The sequence below is a fragment of the Protopterus annectens genome, chromosome 6.part0, assembly GCF_019279795.1.
Source record: "Protopterus annectens isolate FY-2018-M chromosome 6.part0, PAN1.0, whole genome shotgun sequence".
Lineage (NCBI taxonomy): Eukaryota > Metazoa > Chordata > Ceratodontiformes > Protopteridae > Protopterus > Protopterus annectens.
Genome location: NC_056737.1, coordinates 1,362,696,468 through 1,362,718,131, shown reverse-complemented (window position 1 = coordinate 1,362,718,131; position 21,664 = coordinate 1,362,696,468). Strand labels below are relative to the sequence as shown.

Sequence of the window (21,664 nt, the reverse complement as noted above, 5' to 3'; positions counted from 1 at the left end):
CTCACATTTTATTAAGAGATGAAGTCCATGCAACAATGTAAAAATGGAATGCACTGTTTTAGAACAAACTAACTGTAAGCATTAAAGCACGAGAGGGTGTCTTTTACTGCATGATAATCATGACTATTTTGTTTCTGCATCTACATACATTTTCACAGAAAAAGGGACACCATTAAGTGATTTAGCGCACTTAAAATGGAATTACTTCTACAGTTATACCCACAGATATTTTTTTCTTTTAAAGTTTTTGCACTTTAGGCTTTGCAGTACAGATTACAAATAAGAAATTCATATGGATACCAAAGAGTAATGTATTCAGTACTCTATGCAAGCAACATTATGGTAACCATTTATATATATATATATATATATATATATATATATATATGTCTCCTTTGAAATCCCGATGCCCAAAAGATCGACGTTTACAATTCTGAAATTTAAATCATGAAACTGCCGATACTTGAACATCGGACTTTTACTAGGGTATGTAAACACTTGCCTAACATGCCCTTTTCTCCACTGTAGTGCTATCCTGGAGTTGGTATATATAGTTGGGGAAGTGGGGGGGGGGCATAACCCCCCACCTAGGTGGTTTTTATTTACATGAGATTCATTTCCATTTGGACAGTGTTTACTTATCCTAGTGAAAATCCAACACTTGAGTTTCCGCAGTTTCCTGATTTTCATCTCAGGATTTTAAACGTTGATCTTCTGGCCATCGGGATTTTGAAGTAACCATATATATAAAACACAGCCAAACATGTGTGCACGCACACACACACACACACACACACACACACACACACACACACACACACACACACACACACACACACACACACACACACACACACACACACACACACACACACACACACACCCATATATGCATTCGGCTTATTTTATTAATTTGTTTTGTATGTTTGGAGAGAAGATTCATTTTGCAGCTTGCAGCACTGTAAAACTGTTATGTTCTTGCTAGAATGCACTACATTTTATGAATAGTTTTGCACTCTTATGTTACACGGTCATGCATCATGCCTTATTGACGCATTTTATACTAAAGTTATTTTCATATCAGTAAGGAATAAACTACAGAAAGATAAATTAAATTAGATGCTAGAAAACAGAAACTGGAATCATACGGGTACTTACAAATCTTTTACTGTGTTCCTGGACTTGTTTCATAGGTTCATAGGTATGTACTAGGCTAATGGCCCTGAAGCCTTTACAAGCCTAGCCCAAAAAAACTGCCCAGGCACAGTGCCAGCTGATGTTAGTTCACAGTGCCCCTATCCAATAAAGCAACTGGAATGATCCCTGGAGTGAAGTTTCTGTTACCCATCCACTCGTCAAGATTTCTCTTGAAGAGGGCCAGCGAGGTGCTAAGCTTGACATGAATGGGAAGCTTATTCCTGAGTATGGGCAGTCTTTGGGAAATGAACCTGTCCCTCCAGCATGTTCTGTTGATTGTGGTAATGAGGTTGTGATCTCTGAAGCGTGTGGTGCAGGGGGATTGAAATTTCTTTTATGTGTAGGATTTCAAGTAGGGCTGGGTTGGACATGGCTTCGTAAGTCAAGCAGAGCTCACCTTTAATTTATTTATATATTTTATTTATATAATTTAATTAATTAATTAATAATTAATTATTTATAATTCGTGTATATGTTATTTATTTATTTATTTTATAGTAATTAGTTTCTTGCATTGACAAAATGTGCTGCTATGGAACCCTAAGAATTACATGAATTAATGTGATGAAGCTTATCAATAGTACAAAGCAGTAAAAATGTAATGATTTAAAAAGTGAAAAGCAAGGCTTGCTACTGTACAAAAGATTGGCCTCATAAATAGACAGACTATATAGCACTTTTATGTGAAATAATTTACTACTAATGTTATTCAGAAATATAAACCTCTGATGTATGTACATATGACTTTCACATAGAGCAGTAACATACATAAGTGTGTAAGGATACACACTGTTTCAGCTCTATGTGATTACATTATAAATACAGACCATAATGCCAGACTGCCAATCATAACAGTTTGTTTAGTGTCTGAAAAATGGATTTCATGAAATTCACTCTCAAGCTGAATTTCTTGATATGTATTTTGAGAATACAAAATAAAGTAAATGTATGATCAGACAAGCAATTACGATTCTTTGTAGTACATATAGTTTAAAGTTCCTGCTATGTTATTTATATTTGTCCTGGAGAGAACACTGCCAGGGTAAGTGACTCAGAGCTTTTGAAAGTAGATGTTATTAATATTTAGTTAGAGTCACTGAAATATTGTTCCTCAGTGGTGGTGCAGCTAGAAATGGACTTATAACCTGGAGATTTCTTTTCTAAAAGGCTGGTGGCATAGCCGTAAACTGACAACTCTTTTAATCTTTGTCACACAATAAACAGTAAGTTGATTAACAATGGCTATGTAATGTAAAGGAATGGAGTCCTGATGGTGACCCACATGACCTCAGACTGACTACTGACCTGGACACCAGAGGATCAGCTCACCCATCTTGGAGGGAAGGAGAAAGTCCAGCCTAGTGCATCTTTTGGCTGAGGAGAGAGGTGCACAGCATGCATTTTAAGTGTAAGGATGTATGCTTACAGTTGTCAAGTCCATTTGTAGCCTTCATGTAGTGTATGCTAGAATGTGTATACTCATTGGGGAATGTCACAACAAGGACTTGCATCTGCGGTCATGCATGTTAGCCACCAGGGATGAGTTAAGGCCAGTGAAAACAGAAAAACTCTCAGAGTTGCCTGAATTATGGCTGCGCCATGACAGTCTGCTCTCACAGTGATTGGAAATGAAGGGGTGTGGTCATGTGGGCTTGGTGGTGGCTAGGCAGTCAGCAGGCACAGAGGCAGAACAAAAGGAAAAAACAAAATGAATGTGCTCCTGCTTGAACAGGGATGTCAAACAATGTGCAGTTCTACTTGGCAATATGTTCAGGTTATGGATGAAGTATATTGCCTCTCAGACTTCTCTGACTGTGCCTCGTGGTTTTGTGTCAATTGTAAAAGTTATACTTTGTGTGGTAATATACTGAAAGTTAAAGTGTTTTGTGGCTGTGGTCATTTTTGTTGCTATTGTGAGATTCTTACATGTCAACCTCACTATAACAAGCCCGTTACATGAAGATGCTTATATCAGAACTCCATTATAATACGGTTATCAATCCCCATTTTAGAGTGCAAGAAAGAATTCAGTGAATCCATGTCTATTAACATTACACTAGGATCAAGAAACTGACTGGCTAATCACTTAAAGGCTTGTTATAAATATGGGTAGTGTCATGGAGTTTTTAGATCTAACTCTGACATTGACAAAAGCTTATCTTTATGTGACTAACATGGTTTAATTTAATAAATGTTTGTTGCTTTTATTTTCAAACTGTCTGTAGTACTTCCATGTTATAGATTCGAAACATGTCAAGGACAAGTGGTGTTACCAGCCCACAAATCTACCAGCTATCAACAACCACCCAGAAACGAAACAAGTGGTAGCTGCTTGGTACCCCCATATCCTGACCAGGAATGCAGGACGTAAGGTACTAAACATACTCAGGTTACTGCTTTAATGCAAGTGACCAACTCTTTCTACACTTCTGACCTGTATCAGGTACATCTTACATGTTCTGAATTCTTCCATATAATCTGTACTCCCCATACTAATTTGTTCTCCCTTTTCGTAAAGCTGCCTACTCAAATTTGTCATGTTAGTGTAGTCAGAAACAGCCAGTCATCATGTTATGCAGGCTTCTCCTACAGTGCTCACTCTGACGAGTCAATTGCATGTAATGTCACACACAGAATATGCTAGGTGCTTTCAGGTAGCACCTAAATGACATATTATCAGATCAGAGCAGTCTAGTTTCCTTTTGCTGTGTGAACTTATCACTGGCGTTTGTCTAAAACAACAGGCTCCTGAATTCACTCCTACTGACATTTCCAGTTTAATGGAAAATTTGCAAATTACACCTGGCAGAAAAATGAATTTCATTTTTTTTGTGAGTTTTTTTAATGTATATTGTTACACTTTCTTCATATAAATTACAGTGTGCGTGTTTTTGCCATAATGTGTTGTACTATGTTGATGGTGAGACCCCTTAAAAGACCACTTTTCTCATATTTTGCAAATTCTTCCACAAGTGTCTAATGGCAGCAATTCTTTTGTATTCTCTTATTATTGCAGTATGACTGGCAATGTAATTCCACATAAGGATTGCTTCATACCCTTAATGGAATCCTATGAAGTTCAAAGGCTATTTTGAAACACGAAATAAAATATTTATGCAAAGGCAGGCTAATAGCACCTTCCTAAGGATAAATATGAATAGCTAATACACTTTTGCAAACCTTTGCATCCTGTAGAAAAGTAAGGATGCCAAGTATCCCATACTTAATTAACACAAGTAGACAACATATATCAATAATGCAGAACTCCTCATAACCAAACTACAGATTAACCAGAACAAATGCTTGAACATCGTCTGTGCTTACATTCTGCCAGGCAACAACTTAAATACCCTAGAGGATATTCTATACTGGTTATCCACTACCTATCCCCGAGAAACCATAGCTCTTGGTCACATCAATACCGACTGGCACCCCTGCTCCTCCGAACCCCCCCTCATCCCTATAAACTTATATGGGTTTAAACAGACCATAACCTCTCCCACTAGTATAAACAAACTAACCAACAGGGAAAGTATCCTAGACTGGATCCTAGTTAATAACCAACCCCAACTGTACACAGCTGGCACTCTCCCTGATGACCTTAGTGACTATTAACTAACCTATATCATAAAACAGAAGGCAGGAAACCCTCACCGGACCAAATATAAAACACTTATAAACAGGAAAAACTTTGACACTGCTATACTCCTATATGAACTAAAAGCAGTCGACTGGGCAAAACTAAAGAAATCTACCATTAGAAGAGGCTATAGCTCACTTTAACACCAAATTCCTAAGTATCCTTGATTCCCATGCTCCAGCACGTACAATAAAATCTAGACCAAACACAGAACCATGGCTCACAAAAGACACCAAATCTAAAATCAAAACTAGAAACAGAGCCTGGGCCAGCTAAAGCCCCACTTGACCATCTGAAATATCGTCAACTCAGGAATGATACAAAAAAATCTATTTTACTAGATAAAAAAGCTTCTACCAAAACCTCCTACAAAAACACCAAAAAACCCCCCCTCAAAAATTCTGGGCAGGCTTAAATCAACTACTTCATCCAGGTCATTCCACCACCCCAACCCCGGCTAACCACATCCACAGCTCCCAGAGACCATAGCTGGCGCTTATAACTTTTTCAATGAAACAATCCAATCCCTAGCAAATCAACTAACCCCCACAATCTTAAACCACACCCCAATCTTCCCACTAATCACCCCCAATTTAGCTTCCAACCGATATCCACTAGTTTTATCAAAACAATTTAAAAAAAAATAAAACCTACCACCCTCGCTGCTGACCTCCTCCTGCAGAGTACCTACAAATAGCTGCAGATGCCATTGCATATCCCATATCTATCCTTATCAACAGAACCTTATCCAAAAGTGCTATTCCCTTCCTCTGGAAAATATCCCATGTCATCCCACTCCATAAAGGTGGTAGTTCTACAGACATGTCCAACTATAGACCTATTGCCATTCTTTCTCCACTAGCCAAAATAATAGAGAAATATGTACACAAGCAACTAATGTAATACCTTACACAGAAAAACTTACTATCTAACTCCCAGCATGGTTACCATACCACAGCACCACCTCAGCCCTCCTTTCCTTTACTAATGCCATAAACCAAAACAGGAATGACAACTGGATATCCTCCGCCCTCTTTCTTGACCTATTAAAAGACTTTGACATGGTCAACTGTCTTATTCTTTCTCTAAAATCTATTTCCCTCAATAAGCAGGCATGCCAGTGGTTCCAGTCCTACCTGACTGGTAGACAACAGGGCAAACAGTACTATGGCAGGGCAAACTCTCCGGCCAGCTACCTCTCACACTTGGTGTCCTTCAAGGCTCCATACTAGATCCACTACTCTTCTCTATTTTTATCAACAACCTTCACACTGCTATCCCTAAAGCAACCTGTACTCAATATGCAGATGATTCAACTCTGATCTAATCAGCCATCTCCCCATCCGAACTGCGAATCCTAACCCAAAATACATTTAACAGTACTGAGAAGTGGCTCGTCAACCAACGCCTACTGCTGAACCCCAATAAAACTAAACTTCTACTCTTCACCCCCACTAGTAGATCTGTCACACTTTCATTCTCTGTCACTGCTAGACAGGGGTCCAGGAAAGTAAATAATGTGGGAAGAAATAGCCAGGGAATTGTTATGGCTAGGCTTGTATAGGCCCTAGGGCTGATAGCCTAGTACCAACCTATGAACCTATGAACCTATGAACTTCTAACAATGGCACTAGTACCTCCCCAGATCAACACACCAAACTTCTAGGGGTTATCATAGACAATCTCAAATTTGACCTACAGGTCAACAAAACCATACAGACCATCAATAAGAAGCTTGGATCACTGTATAGAAACAAGACATTTTTAAACCCACTGGCTAGGACTGCAATCTCCTGGTCACACATACTCTCTACTCTTTTATATGCCTCACCTGTACTCTCAAAACCTCAACAAATCCGAACTAGGTAAGCTGTCCCATACCTACAACCATATTGCCAGATTTGGCACTGGCTCCACCTATAGAACCCAGCACTGCCAGTACCTGAAACAACTAGAGTGGCTAGAACTGCCCAGCTTAATTCAATTCAATCAGCTCTTAAAAGCGCACAAAGTTCTGTACCACCCTGAGGATACCCCCTCCCTTATAAATATTATTAAGCCACATAGTAACCTGAGATCCCTATGGTCAGCCAACAAACTACTGGTCCAAACCCACAAAGCTAATAACTCTGCTGGTGAATCCCTGTTTGCCAACTTTGTTGGCAAAACCTGGAATTCATTGCCAAACTATATAACCTTACAATCCTCCAAAAGTCTCTTAAAAAAACCCTCAAACAGTATCTCAAAGTGAACTGGCTTTGCCCATGTACCAACCCTGATTTAGTTATAAACTGAAAGCATAATCTGTAAATATCACAACATGCAACTACGTCACCAAGCTCTATATCCAGTCTGACGTCTGTTGCTTTTAATTGCCATTCTACATAATCACTTTGTTTTATATTTTTCAATGTTATCTAACTTCTTGTGTAATCTATGTAAGTTTGTCTATTTGGAGCTTTTCTCCCCAGGCCGCCACTGAAAATGGACATGTATCCAGTCTGACTATCCCAGTAAACAAATGTAAAATAAATAAATAAATAAACTATTGTATAAATAAAAGATGCTATGCTCACATACAGAAATTATAACAGATTTTATCTACAAGAGATGGTCTGTGATGCATATTAGGAGTCAGTTCATGGAATATCCATATACCACTCCATCTGTCCTTCAGGCTATCATGTGTTTGTCCAACAACCCTCCATTAGATTAGGAAATCTGTTATGTATTGTGATTAATAGAAACAATCTAAATACTTCAGAATGTATATATTCCACCATCTGTATACAGAGAGCTACATCAAGATTGCAGAGACTGTCCAGCATTTCCTCTTCCAAGTTTATTGCCAGATGTATGCTAAACTTTGTTCTTTTCATACGAATAGTTATTATTCTAAGTCACATGACACCTTTACAAATTGCATGAGCTCATATTGGAATTCTGTTATGACAGCTAAGGATGAATGAGAAGAGACTAAAAAGATAATATAAACATTGAGAAGCTGGACGTGCTTGATTATGGATACGGATAATAATCGGTGAAAATGTTTTCAGTACCTTTTGTTTTATACATAGGTTAGGCATATTTGTATCAACCAGAGGAGAATTTCTGGATGTTAAATAATAGAGCTGAAGGAATTAATTTGGGAGGGGAAGATGGCAATAATTAAATGGGATTGATTGTTGATTCTTCCCGTAGGACAAGGTGCCTTAGGATTACCTGATTTGAAGGAATATTTTAGAGCTACACAGTTAAGGCTCATTCATTACACAAGCAGACATCTATAAATCAAAGTGGAAAGTGAAGATGGTGAAGCAGTGGAGGAGGTGGTGGTGGTGGGGAATTTGAGAAACAAGGAGAGAGTAGAATTTTTGATGTAGGTCCTTAACAGAACAACAGGGTGGCCTAATGGTTAAGGTATTTGCCTTACAAACACAAGGTGCAGGGTTTGAGTCTCACAAGGGATAATTGGCTAGGCTTAAAATGGCTCGCAAGGGCAGTTCGCCTTGTACTAACCTATGAACCTATGAACAATTCTGAGCATTCCGCTGTACTGTTGTTTAACTTGTAAATTAAAAAGCAGTGAAAGAAGTTATATAGAATTTTGCTGAACTCTCACCTGTAGCTTCTTACACAGTCATCAAAGTGCAAACACACCATAGAGGAATATAAACTGAAATGAATGTAAATTTTAGTTATAATGTCAGTCCAGCCTTTAGTTTTATGCAATTACAGTCTTCTAGTCCTATTGATCAAGCCCTCACAGCTGACGGTACTATGAATGATGTGCAGCTAGTGACAAATAGTAAGGACAACATGCAATGTTCCCGAACTTTGAAGGCATATATATTCAGTTTGGAGTTGACACAATATTATTCTTATGTTTCATGGCCAGAACATCATCTGTCTAGTGTCATATATTCACTTGCTTCAGTCTGGGTGTGCACGCACATTTGTGAGTGTGGGTTAGGCAGCTGCTAAACTCTTATACTTACAAACTATTCATTTGTGAATTTATCAAAAGCCGGACCTCATTTACAGATTAGCAGTATTTCAGTTTAACATTTTCTGTACTGTATTTTGACATGGGCAGCACACCGGTGCAGTGGTTAGTGTTGTCGAGTCACAGCAAGAGGTTCTCCAGTTCGATTCTCAGCTGAAGTGCCTTCTATGCAAGTCTGCATGTCCACCCTGTGTTTGTGTGGGTTTCCTCTGGGTACTCCAGTGTCCTCCCACATTCCAAAGACATGTATCTGGAGCTTTTCTCCCTGGGCCTCCACTGAAAATGGGTTCTGTTCCAGATGGACTTTCCGGTAAACAAATGTTAAATAAATAAAAATAAAAAAATGAATCTGCAAAACTATTAGTCACCTTTGCAGAGGGTATCTATGACCTCAGTATAAAACATTGTGATCCATTATCCTCCGTTTCAGCTGCCTCCCTGCTGCTCCCCTTGTAAGACTACCAGAGTTTAGACTGTGACCTAACAGCACTGTTACTGAAGCCATGTTGTAGCTTCCAGAGAAATGTTAAGACCAAATGTGCCTGAAAAGTAAGAAAAAACTTAAGAATGCAGTTTACTACAAAGTAAGTGATTAGTCTATTTTTTGAAAGATACACTGAAAACAAAAGCATCATTTAACACAAAGACACACATCAGTACTAGATGAAACATCCTGGCATTCTACAAGTGTTAGTCATTTAAATGGCAACTTTATGAGACTTCAGATTTTCACAACATAAAGCCCTCTTTTTGATTTGATTTAATTCTAAGCATGCCATATAAAAAGAAGACATAATTTATAGTAAGTTTGTTGCATGAATCACCTAAATCAGCTTGTTTTTCAAGGTTACTACTGATAGTATTTCCCACTTCAGACACTAAACTGGTCGAATCATCATTTCATTGGTAAAACTTGCCACATATTACCATCAGTACAATATAATACAATTAATTGCATTACTCAGTTTTAACAATACCCTTATAAAGTGATATTGTATACTTACAGATTCCCTCAAGTAACAAAACACTTGAGCTTACACTCAAGTTCTTTCTTCACAGTCAGGTATATACCTAACTCCTGTACATCTACATCTTTAGGTTGGACATGGTGGTGCAGTGGTTAGTGTTCTCACCTCACAGCAAGAGGTTCTTTGGTTCGATCCTCAGCTGTGGTGCCCTCTGTGCAGAGTCTGCATATCCTCCCTGTGGTCGCGTGGGTTTCCTCCAGGTGATCCAGTTTCCTCCCACATCCCAAAGACATGCTGTAGGTGGATTAGACACTCTAAATTGGCCCTAGGCATGAGTGCATGCATGTGTGTGCCTTTTGTGTAACGTTGGGCACTGGGCTGGCAACTCAACACCGTAAAACTCCACTGCCAATCATGAGCAGACAGGTGATCCGCTGTGGTGACCCCTAACATCTACATCTTTGAGTAACTGGCAAACTTAGGTCTTACTGGAATTGTGATGCTTGGAGAGAGATGGGCGAAGGCTGCCAGCCTAGTCAAATAGAATTTGATATATAATTCTGACTGTTAGAAAAATATGTATTAATATGTGTATGCTTAATGCCAAATTAATAATCAAGTGTTTTTAATATGCTTTTCATTCTATTTCTTATGCACTGTGATTTATATAAATTGAGTTTCATATGAGACTAAAAGTATGCCTTATTGAAACTGCAGCATGCTTACTGAAACTTGCAAGTTGCCCTCTGACCTAGTAACTGCTAGCACAGCAATATTCTTGTTTATGCCTTGTGGAAATGTACTTGAGAAGCAGGTGTTAGTCTGCTAGGTCAGAAGCATATGAATAGACAATATACCATTTAATAAATGTAATGATTCCAGACAGACAGCCTTGTTCAGAGGATGGGAACCTCTGCAGCTGCAGTAGTTTAGAGATAAGTTAGACAAAGGTTTATTAGAGAAATGAACTGCTAGCATTGTGTTCGATTTAGCTATATCTTGAATGTAACATAACAAGTATCTAACTGAAAGTAACCAAGGCCATGTTGTTTTCCTCAGGATGTTTCACATAAAAATTGTTTAAATCAGCAGAAAATCATGGGAAAGATGGTCAGCAGATGATGACCAAAAGGTGGTAATTCATTACGTCAGCATGGTAGGACAGGATCAATTTGATAACCTATAAAAATGAATGCATTTCCTGTTTCTGGTTAGACAAACTCTGTATTAGCACGTTTTTGTCTCCTTGCTGCAAGATTAAAGTGCCTTAACCTGAACCTACCGTGTTTTGATCATTTTTAAAGTATATTTTTCCTTTGACAGATTGGTCCTTCGGACCGGAAAACGTATCTCTCGCTCTGGACCTAGGTCAGAATTGGGCCCGGTGGCATGCATCCGTACGGAGAAGAGGCCAAATCGGCTCTTCTGTTTTGAAAGACCTCCGACTGAATTGTCGTTCGAAAGAGGCCAGCCACTGTTTCTGATCTGGGATTGGAGGACGAGTCAACAATCCGGTGGATCAACTCACGGAGAGTCAGGTAAGGAGGAATTACCTTATTTCTGTTTCAAGATCAGGGACTAGTTACAGAACTGTTCTTTTTTGTCAGGTAAATTGCTTATGCAAATTAGAGACAGAAGAAGGGGTTACTGTTTTTTGTCATAGATCAGGGAAACAGAATAGGTAGACAGTTATTCTAGATAAACTGTGAAAAAGGTGTAGATTTGTGGTACCACGTGATAGAAAGGGTTACATAACAATTTACAGCTTAGCTAAGACACCAATGGGAAATCAGTGCACAAAAAGTTCCCGGGACACGCCCCTAACTGAAGACGTGAAGTATATACAATTACAGCGTTCTGATAATGTTAAATATTATACCAAATGGGTCGATAAGTACAAGTTCGAGGGTAATTTAGATAAACTTGCACTTATGAAACTTGTAAAACAGTTAAAAATAGACGCGAAAGGTCAATTAAAAAGGCAGAGACAATTAGGAGTCCCTCAGGTGCACAGGTGGCTTGAGGAAGCAAATCGTAGGGAGCAAAGAATTAAAAATTCAAAAACGATGTTTTTAGACAAAGAAGATAATAACTTAGTAATAGCGACGGCCCCTCCTTCGCCTCCTCCACTTCCGTTACCAGAATATGAAGCGAGTGGACAAGCTGATCCACCTCTGCTATACCCAGCTGTCCCTGCAAAAGCGCAACCGTTTGTCAGGGATCCCATCGAGACCAGGTCTCGAACACGCGACTTGAGGAGGGAAATTGAATTAAATGAGTTAAATAGAGCATCACAAGCTATGAGTAAAGAAGAGATATGTCCGCTCATAGAAGTACCGAATCCTCAGGCAGGACAGGCAGGACAAGATCCGACTCTTTTAGTTTATAGACCGTGGACACCGGAAGATATCCAGAAAGCCACAGAAGGTATTCCCCACCCAAAAGTGAATTTTAGAAAGTTTTTAGAAGATTTACAGGGTATGAGATTAAGTTACCATTTGAATGGAGAGGAAGTAGAAAAAGTAGTTAGACAAATTGTAGGTCCAGATTGGCACATGATTTGTGGCAGCTGGAATCCTTGTGACGCACAACTTAGACCACACCTATATACTGATGCAAAACTAGATGGCAGAGTAAAGGGTCTAACAGACCGAATCTCTGAAAAGTGGAAGCCTAGGGCTGATTGGACTTGTATTAATCAATGCATACAGCAGGAAAAAGAAACAGTAGATGGGTACTATGCCAGATTATTAGAATGCTTTAACAATCACAGTGGCATGACAGTTCCTGAAAATCAAGCGAATGATTCTCCGCATGAACAACAAATGAAAAACACATTTTTGAAAGGTTGCATTGCACCTATTAGTAGCTTCATTACGAAGCATATGACAGATCATCGAACAAGTAGGTTACAAGCCTTACTTGAATATGCTAGACATGCAGAAAGACATTTTAATAGTAAAAAGAAAAAGAAAACCCAAGTATTTTCAGCAGAAGATGGGTCGGAAGTATTTGTAGTACAAACTGGGAAAAAGGGTAAGAAAAATACCCAGGGAAATAAACAATCTGACAAATGATCAGAAGATTTTGAAGAAAGAAAGAAAAAGGGTGAGTGTTTTAAGTGCGGGAAAAAAGGACATTTAGCAAGGGATTGCAGGCTAAATCAGAAGGCGACTACACAAAATAAGGAGGATGAGGAATGACTGTATGATAGTCAGGAATCATTGGATGAAAGTGAGCAGGAAAAGGTAAGTGTAAATGTGATAGCAGGAGAAGAGGATGTGACACAAGGCATAGAGGACGTATATGAATACACAGACATAGGAGAAAATGAAATTTTATACCTAGATCTTTTGAGCTTAGACCTTTACTTAGCAGACACAAAACCGGAAGTGACGCTTCTGGTGGAGGGGAGGGAAGTTAAATTTTTGTGTGACTCAGGGGCTTCACGCACCCTGATACAGCCTTCCAAACTACCAGAAGACACAGAAACACCAGACTATATACTAGTGAAAGCAGCTAATGGACAGCTATATCGGGAGCCACTCTCCCGTGACATTACAATAATAGACCCTGTTTCAGGGATGACTCAGAAAAGTAAAATTGTAGTTTCTGCAAAATGCCCAGTGAATCTTTTGGGTAGAGATTTAATGCAGATATTTGGCATAGCAGTAGTTAAAACCATGCAGGGTATGGAAGCACAGCGACAAATAGACACTTTTGTAGTGCGACCAGAGGGTGAAACGTATTATTGGTACAGCCAGGACTTGGTTACGACTGGTCCAGGGGCAGTAACCAAAGAATTAATGAATGGAGCTATCAGCAAGTTCCCCTCCCTCGACATTGACAAACAGCATTTGTTGCATTGTACTCTATATTACTGCAACAGACCAGGTCCTGATAAAGATTATGAACAAGAATTGTTCCAAAACCATGCAAACAGGCTGGTATTGCGAAATTTGTACTGGGATGCTGAAGGGAACAGTGTAGCAAGCTGTTCATTGCCCCAGGAATTTTTAACACTCTACAAATCTAATCGACTGCCCCATGTTAGTTTGACTAAGAATAAAACTTTAAAATGGGCAGCCTTAGGTGAAAAAGTCACGAGGTGGGAAAAACAGACAGAATTAGAACTCTCAGAACAAGGAGTACAGAAACAGAAATTGAATTGGATCACACAGACACACCCAGCTGTACACTCACAGGCTAGTGAGGATAGCTGAGTATTATTATTATTATTGGAAGAAGAGGAAAAAGCCTTGCGAGACATACCAGACATTCTCTGGTCAGCAGGGAAATCAGATGTAAGACTAATACAAACAGCAGGACCAGTTACCATAACGCCAAAGTCAGCTTTTAGACCCCAGAAAAGACAGTATCCCTTGAGAAAGGATGCAGAGGTAGGAATCAAACCTATCATAGCAGCCTTACTTAAGGAAGGAGTCTTAATAGAATCTCCTGATTCACCATGTAATACATCTTTATTTCCTGTCAAGAAAGCAAACGGGGAATGGCGTATGGTCCAAGACTTACAAGCAGTGAACAATGCAGTTATACCCAGAGCACCAACGGTGCCAGATCCACACACCTTACTGAATGATTTAAAGCCAGAACAGAAATATTTTTCAGTGGTAGACATAAGTAATGCATTTTTCTCGATACCGATACACCCTGACAGCCAATATTGGTTTGCATTTACATTTCAGGGAAAGCGGTACACATATACCAGATTACCACAGGGGTATTGTGAAAGTCCAACAATATTTGCACAAGAAATGGCAAGCAACCTGGCGGGATTTATCCCACCGAAAGGTAGTCAGATTCTACTTTATGTAGACGACATTCTGCTGGCAGCCCCCACCCAGCAAGAATGCAAAGAAGACACAATAGCTTTGTTACAATTTTTAGCTACTCAAGGTCACAAAGTAAACAAAGACAAGTTACAGCTTTGGAGAAAACAAGTTAAATACTTAGGATACGTAATATCCAAAGAAGGAAGAATATTAGATGAAGACAGAAAAACAGTGATTTTACAAGCACCCAGACCAACTACCAAGAAGGAAATGATGTCCTTCCTGGGAACTACTAATTTTTGTCGGAGTTGGATACTAAACTATGCTTTGGAATCTGCTCCACTGGCTGATTTAATATTTAAAAAGCCGATGGCTGCACAGGATTTTTTACAATGGACACCTGAAGCAGAAGCAGCTTTCTGTAGGCTGAAACAATTGATAGCATCTTCCTTAGTTTTAGGATTACCAAACTATAACAAGCAGTTTATTCAGACTGTAGACTGTAAGCAAGGTTATATGACATCAGTGCTGACACAGCAACATGGGGACAAACAACGCCCCATAGCTTATTATTCATCACAGTTAGATCCAGTGGCACGGTCTTTGCCTCACTGTGTACAAGCAGTAGTTGCAGCTGCAATGGCAGTGCAGGCTTCAGCCTTAGTAGTATTGTTCCACCCTCTCACATTGAAAGTGCCTCATGCAGTCGCAATTATTTTACTGCAAGAAAAAGTAGCATATCTTTCTCCAGCTAGGCATCTTTCCTGTATGACCATTCTGTTGGGCCAACCTCATATGACAATTGAACGATGCACAACTTTGAATCCGTCAACTTTGCTTCCAACCCCTGTAGATGGCAAACCGCACTGCTGTTTGCAGGAGATTGAGCAAAAGACATTACCTAGACAAGACCTTATGGATGTTCCCTTGGATGATGCCGAGGTGACATGCTATGTGGATGGCTCATGCAGGAGGGATCCTATAGGACAGAACCTAGTGGGGTATGCAGTCGTTTCTGATACTGAAACTTTAGAAGCAAAATCTTTGCGACACAACTTATCTGCACAAGCAGCAGAATTGATTGCCTTAACGAGGGCATGTACCTTGGCAAAAGGTAAGAAAGTGAACATTTATACTGACAGTCAGTATGCTTTTTCTACTGTACATGTTTTTGTACAACAGTGGAAAAATAGAGGCATGATAACATCAACTGGTAAACCGATTAATCATGCGCAACTTATTTTAGACTTGTTAGATTCAATTCAGTTACCTAAGAAAGTAGCTATTTGTAAATGCGTAGCTCATACAAAACAAAGGGATAGAATTTCAAAAGGTAATGCACGGGCTGATACAGCTGCAAAGCAGGCAGCTTCAGCCACAGAAACTTTTCTTTTGAGCGAGGAATTACAACCCTCAGAGACTTTAGATTTAGAAATGTTAAAAACAATGCAGACACTTACTACAAATCTTGAGAAACAAAAGTGGATAAAACGAGGAGCAATCCTCAAAAAGGGACTGTACATCTCCAAGGAAAAGAAACCGATTTTGCCATCTAATTTATTTAGATATGCAGCATTGTTGAGCCATGGGCAAAGCCATGTCTCAACAGGGGGGATGGTACAGTTAGTGAATCGTGTGTTTACAACCTATGGGTTTACAAACTATACAAAAAAATTTTGTGCAGCAAGCCATGTTTGTAACAAGCATCATGCACAAGGGGCATTGAAGCCTAAGCGAGGGAATTTTCCTACACCACCATATCCATTCCATACTATCTGTATGGACTTCATAGAACTGAATAAATGTGAGAATAAGAAATACTGCCTAGTTATTATAGACATGTTTTCCAAATGGGTAGAAGCGTTTCCAACTAAAAATCCAGATGCAGCTACTGTTGCAAAGGTCCTTGTTAAAGAAATTATACCCAGATTTGGGATACCAGAAAAGATTTATAGTGATAACGGGACACATTTCATGAACCAAACAATTCAACAACTTAGTCGTTACTTCGGAATATCGTTAAAGAGCCACTGTGCGTATCACCCCCAATCTGCAGGGCTAGTAGAGCGACATAATGGGGTACTGAAGAATAGACTTAGGAAATTGATAGAAGAAACACAGAAAAATTGGGTGCACTGTTTGCCTTTAGCACTGTTGAGTATGAGAACTGTTCCAAATGTAAAGGGATTAACTCCTTTTGAAACTTTGTTTGGGAGGGCATATTATACACCTCAGTGGAAACCTCTCATGTCTACAGAGCTGGAGGCTGATAGTTCACTTGCAGGATATATGAGAAGATTTTTGAATAACAAACTTTTGCAGTTAAATTCTGTTTCAGATAAAGAGCAACCGAAATCGGAAGCACCAGTAGCCCCAGGCACCTGGGTCTGGGTGAAGATTACGAAACGGAAGAATTGGAGCTCTCCGAAGTGGGAAGGTCCGTACCAGGTACTGTTGTCAACACCCACCGCAGTCAAAATCATGGAAGGAGCTTCCTGGATCCATTTGACACACTGTAAACTGGTTAAAAACTTTGAACTGGACAAAAACTTTGTTACTGTTGCACAACAAGAACAAAATGGCTAGATACAGAGTGAGTTGAGACACTGAGCAAGTTCAAAAAACTTGTATGATTGTTTTTGTTGCAATATTGATCACACTGTTCTTTTTGCTGTGGCCATACTTTTTTCCTGCCACATAGGTTGAACTGATTAGACGTAATGAACCAAACATAGACTGGCATCCGAACGTTAACACTTATCAGGCAATTACATGTGTATACGCAGAGACTTTCAATGTTTCGAACTGCTGGGTCTGTACGGCCATACCAACAGCATATGGGGGTTTGTTAATGACTGCTATCCCCCTAGGGGTCAATGAGACCTGGGAAAATCTGGTTTTTGACACGGTCACTATTAAAGCACAAGATAAAGTAGCACTGTATTTGCCTGTGACACAAAAAGGAATTGTATGTTTTTATAAAAATGATTCCATCCAAGTTGGATGGAGCAAATGTAATGTTACTGTACAGTACAAATGTTATAGAAAACCAAATGATTTGAGTGGATCTTGTAGTACAGATTATGACTCATTTTTGAAATCTATGCATAAAACTCTTGATCAGGTACAGCACAATCCTGTACTTTTCAAACAGTTATCAGTGATAGATAGGAAAATGTTTCATGCAGGGCAGTCATTTCGTAACAAAGTAATGACAAAAGTAGAGGACTGTTATTTTGTATGTGGGAAAAAGGCATATAAATGGTTACCTGAGAATTGGTCTGGCAGTTGTTTTTTGGGATACCTGGTTCCGGCCATCCGACACACTGCAGCTTTGCCTCAAGGGAGTATTCGAAATACTTGAGACGTAACCAAAAAGACTGTTAAGAAACCGGAGAATCCAGTGGGACGAATCGAAGCAGGGTGGAAAGACCATCGTAATGTGGGAAACAAACTTGTGCACATGGACTTGAGCGATGCTGTTATATCCTGGGCAGGTATATCATCCATGTATGGTGGAGTCAAATCAATATGGGAACTGCGAAAACTGTCTAAACTTCTTGAAATAATGAGTAATACAACTTTTTCTGCCCTTGAACTGATAACTAATGAACTGAATGCCATGAGAACTGTAGTGCTTCAAAACCGAATGGCTCTTGACTTCACCCTAGCGGCGAGAGGCGGAACTTGCGCTTTAATCAAAGAAGAGTGCTGTGCGTTCAGTCCTGACCATCAGCATGAGATCAACGACCATCTCGAGGTGATTCAGCAAGTGTCGGCTATGACCAAATCAGGCTCAAACCCTCTGACAGAGTTTTTTCAGAATGCCTTTGGGGGGGTGGGGCTCCATCTTTATGAACATACTGATTGCTATTGGGGTAGGTTTACTCCTTTGTAGGAGCTTGTATTTGTTATGGAATCCCCTGCATGAAGAAATTAATTAAGGAATTCATAGATATATCCATATCTGAAACTATGTATCAAAGTACTGAATTTGAAGAGCTGCTAGAATGTGAGACGCTTTCATAAAAGTTTAAACTGAATGACTTTCTTAACTGCAAATCCTAAATGGAAGAGGTTAGGAAAAGAAGCAAGCTGTTGATCCTTTTTTGAAAATAGAATAAAAAGTATTAACAGGAGGGAGATGTTAGAAAAATATGTATTAATATGTGTATGCTTAATGCCAAATTAATAATCAAGTGTTTTTAATATGCTTTTCATTCTATTTCTTATGCACTGTGATTTATATAAATTGAGTTTCATATCAGACTAAAAATATGCCTTATTGAAACTGCAGCATGCTTATTGAAACTTGCAAGTTGCCCTCTGACCTAGTAACTGCTAGCACAGCAATATTCTTGTTTATGCCTTGTGGAAATGTACTTGAGAAGCAGTTGTTAATCTGCTAGGTCAGAAGCATATGAATGGACAATATACCATTTAATAAATGTAATGATTCCAGACAGACAGCCTTGTTCAGAGGATGGGAACCTCTACAGCTGCAGTAGTTTAGAGATAAGTTAGACAAAAGCTTATTAGAGAAATGAACTGCTAGCATTGTGTTCGATTTAGCTATAGTATCTTGAATGTAACATAACAAGTATCTAACTGAAAGTAACCAAGTCCATGTTGTTTTCCTCAGGATGTTTCACATAAAAATTGTTTAAATCAGCAGAAAATCATGGGAAAGATGGTCAGCAGATGATGACCAAAAGGTGGTAATTCGTTACGTCAGCATGGTAGGACAGGATTAATTTGGTAACCTATAAAAATGAATGCATTTCCTGTTTCTGGTTAGACAAACTCTGTATTAGCACGTTTTTGTCTCCTTGCTGCAAGATTAAAGTGCCTTAACCTGAACCTACCGTGTTTTGATCATTTTTAAAGTATATTTTTCCTTTGACACTGGCATTTGTAAATAAATGTAAAATACAGGCCTATTGAGTGTAAAAGAACACTGTGAAATGTGGAACTACAAAATATGTGACAACATTGCACTCTACTGGCCCAGTGAAACATGTTGTACCCTTTCATGTTAGAATTCGACTCCAGGGCGGCTGGATGAAGATTTCATGCCCATGGTTTTAAGGCTAAAGTTTATGACCAGAATTTAGATGTGGAATGTGTTTTATTGCTCTGGTTTCTGTTAGAATGTATATGTGAAATGCCTTGTATTGTTGTAAGTCTGAGGAGATGTTAGATTGCTAAATAATGCAGTTTGTGGTCTGAGAACTCACAGCAGGTATTAAGATGATGCAATATGAATACTGGGAAAACCTAAGTGTCAAAAATGATGTAATTTTAAGAGGGCCTTAGAGACATGTTTGTTAGTAATGTTTAAATACTATTTCTCACACGAGACCTGGAAGCATTTTGATCTTGGATATCCACTTATCAACACTCTGCCTTGTGCTCACATGTAAGTCTTAGCACTGTGATTTATTATAGGAATAGTTAAAGCTAGTAAAGTTTAATTAGGTATTTTTCTTTGAAATCAGACCTGTCCTACTGTATTATTTTACGTTTCTGTGTGATCTCTGAACTCTTAGATATCTCTGTGATGTAGTAATTTTGTCTTGTGTTTTAATTATTTATTATTAAATATTTTTAAAACCTTCTACCTGTGGCTGATTTGTGTAGAGATAAGCTCTAGAGTACATTGCATATTTATAAAGGTTATTGTAATAGGCCACTTTAAAGTAAGCCTTGACTGTTAGTCATACTACCACTGGATATTAATACTGCACAGTAATAATTGGACACCCTTTTAAGGGCCTTTTAGTAGCTGATATTATTATTATTAACTGGGTAGTGACAGTAATTACTACTGTATAATCTGGGTAAAGGAGCACATTTGGAGAATCTGTGTCAGTCTTTCCCAGGAGTGTCTGTGAAGTTGTATAAATACTTATCTCAAAGTGTGTGTGTGTGTTGTGTCAGCTACTTGGCAGGGGCACGAAGCCCTGGTTGGACAGAGAGGGCACTGGAGGTTTTAGCTTGCCCAGTTAAGCTGAGACCTGGACCCTATAGCTGTGCCAGTGGGTAGTCTTACTGGGGACCCAGTGAGCAAGGGAGCAACCAGCCCCAGACTGACTGTGATCTCTGTGTGCACTTAAGGGAATTTGTACTTTACTGTGTGCATTAGTTATCCTTTTCTCTTCTAGTAGACTACCTCTCTGGTGTTAGTGGTGAGGACTGAGGCTTCTTGATTGCTGGGCCAGAGCACAGTCATCACAAGTGGTGGCAGTGGTGGGATCTACTTCACATACTAATTGGCTTGTAGTGGTGTGGGGTAGAGCGAATTCCTGTAGCTTATGTACAGTGATCTCTAAAAGTGTTTTGTACTCTAAAAGAGCCACGCAGTGTATCCTCAGAGTTCAGATCACAATTGTTTTATTTCGTTTGTTAGCTTAGTGTTAGTCATTGTAAGCAGGCAGCATGTCAGCAGAAGAGTACGGAAAGCTGACAAGGAGCCAGCTGGTGGAGATGTGCCAGGCTAGGGGACTGGTGCATGGAAACCTAATTAAAGCAGACCTGATTGCAGCCTTGGTTACAGCTGCATCAGAAAACAGCAGCCTGGAGGACAATCAGACTGACAGTGGAGACACAACATCCTCGGAGAATAGACAGCTCAACCTTTCTGCAGCAGACTTAAAAATCCAGCTGGAGCTAAAGAGACTTGAGTTGGAGGTCAGCCATATGGAATTGGAAGCAGCCAAGAGAATGAGGAGCCTAGAAGCTGAAGAACAAGAATGGCAGAGAAGGCATGAGAGGGAAATGCTGACTCTTCGCCAGAGTCATGGAGGTAATGGGGAAGGGAGTAACCGGACCCCAGAAGCACAAAAGGACAGTAAATTTCTTCCACAGTTTAAAGAGGGGAATAATTTTGATAGCTTCATTCATATGTTTGAGCGGGTATGTAAACAGTATGAAGTTGACCAAAGGCTCTGGGTATGGTTCCTGACGTCCTTACTCCATGATAAAGCTGTAACTTCTTTAGTAAAAATGCATGACACTGACTGTTTTGATTATACTGCTGTAAAAAGACATTTATTAGAAT

At 39.3% G+C, this 21,664-nt stretch overlaps 1 protein-coding gene across 7 annotated transcripts in view; it reads right to left on the bottom strand.

Moving 5' to 3' along the window:
• The window catches only part of KALRN (kalirin RhoGEF kinase), a 4,346,166-nt gene that overhangs the window by 483,676 nt on the left and 3,840,826 nt on the right, over positions 1-21,664 (bottom strand). The window lies entirely within an intron of this gene.